At 34.9% G+C, this 1,907-nt stretch overlaps 1 long non-coding RNA gene across 1 annotated transcript; it reads right to left on the bottom strand.

Moving 5' to 3' along the window:
• Positions 1-1,101: 1,101 nt before the first annotated feature.
• Positions 1,102-1,691, bottom strand: LOC112770165 (uncharacterized). Its single transcript, XR_003186584.3, has 2 exons — positions 1,520-1,691; positions 1,102-1,411 (listed from the first exon to the last, which is right to left on the bottom strand). It is a non-coding gene; the product is annotated as an uncharacterized lncRNA (long non-coding RNA).
• Between the last annotated feature and the right edge of the window lie 216 nt (positions 1,692-1,907).

Below are 1,907 nucleotides of genomic sequence, written 5' to 3'. Positions count from 1 at the left end.
CACACCAAACCTTTATTGCTTTCTTTACTTGCTTATTTACTGTTTTGTGCGTTTCAACCAACAAACCCCTTTTTTGATTTACCTAACTAAGTCTAACCAGACAACCATTGTTTATTCATTCCAAAAATTCTCGTGGGATCGACCCTCACTCACCTGAGGTATTACTTGGATGATCCGGTGCACTTGCCGATTAATCTGTGCGAGTTCTCAATTCGTGCACCACCACCCTTCAAACTCTCATCGAAGGTGCCAGGCTTAAGTCCAAGGCGTTAGGCTTGAGCACCCGACACCGGACTTGGGCATTGGACGCTGGGCACCACACATAGATATGGCCCCCATAACTTGGGTGTTGGGCGCCAGACTTGGAGGTGCTATTGAAGGCGCCTGACTTCCTCTTCGAGCGCTGGGTACCACCCTTGATGAGCCAAAATTGATACGCTCAGATATTGGCAAGTGCACTAAATTACTTCAAGTAATACCATGGCAAGGGGATATCATTCCCACGAGGATTAATGGACTGAATCTTGCAACATCTAATTGAATCTCTAATTAGATCAATCAAACATTGGCAATAGGATTAAATCTTGAACTAGAAGCAAAGAACAGTGAAGAAGAGTGGTTTTGTTAATGAATAAATGCTTATAAACTTTGGAGAAGTAATCAAAGAATGAGATGTTAAAGGCTTCGAAGATGTTTAACTCTTAGAAAAGTACTCTTAGAAAAAGTAATTGAATCTCTACTTTTATTTATACTGTGAATACTATAACAAATGGAGTTCACAACTAATTAGAAGATAATAATTAGTTAAATAATAATTTAAAAATATATATAAAAAGATAACATTTAATCCTGTTAAAAATAAAGATAGAACAATTATAAATTATCTTTCTATTATTTAAGATTAATATATTTTTTGTGAACTAATTAATTTATTGGAAATTTAATATATATATGTATGTATCAATGTTTATTTCTAATTTTTTTTCAATACATATAGATAGTTTTAATTTCAAATTATGAATAGATAAACATGTGAAGAAACAAGAGCAAATAGATAAAATTTAACGAGATAAAAAATATTCAAAAGTAGATTTGACATAATTTATGAGAAGAAAAAAATCTATCTCAAGTCTTTTGGCTCAATTTCAAGTACAATATGTTAACTTCGTAGTCAGAGAAGGAGGAGAAAGTTAAACACAACATAATATTTTTAGGCTCTGCCTCTGATTACATCGATCATGAATTAGTCTAAGTTAGCATCTTTTACATATATAAAATTGGCGCTCATATTTTTCATCCCTTTGAATATTTTTTCTAAACTGTGTAATGTTGTTGAATGGTGTCAATGTCAAGACCCTTTAGCTTCACAACCGATTCAACGTGTCCCTTGAGTGTGTGGAGCTCTTTTAGCCTGCCGAATTTTCGTTGAAAACATACACCGAATCAGAGCTATATTTCTGTGTTTTCTAGTGATTACAAGAATCATTTGGTGAAGTAAGTGGAGAGCAGAGCAATTCACCTAGAAGCCTCAGCACGTCTCTTGGCTTGCTCAGCTAGTTCGGCCGATTGCTCGCGGTGGTGGCTGTCATGCTTTGAGGATTCGTTAATATTAAGACCGTGCATTGTGCGCTGATCCTTTGCCCATTGAGCTTCCCTCTCACCCTTTTCATAGTCCTTTTTGTTGGTGAATGCAGTCTACATCAACATACATGACAGTATTGGTGGTGAGCAATGACATTTCATATTTGAGAGCAAAGAAAATAATAATAATAACAGAATCCAAGACAGAATTAGAATATTTTCCAATATTTCTAACCATTAAAGGTGAGACTCAATCTTAAAAAAGTAGAAAAGTATGCCTCAAAATAAAGAAAACACTTACATTACTAACCCATAAAATCGAACAG

The sequence above is a fragment of the Arachis hypogaea genome, chromosome 3 (genome assembly GCF_003086295.3).
Source record: "Arachis hypogaea cultivar Tifrunner chromosome 3, arahy.Tifrunner.gnm2.J5K5, whole genome shotgun sequence".
In the NCBI taxonomy this organism is placed as follows: Eukaryota; Viridiplantae; Streptophyta; class Magnoliopsida; order Fabales; family Fabaceae; genus Arachis; species Arachis hypogaea.
This window is presented reverse-complemented; position numbering and strand designations above follow the sequence as displayed.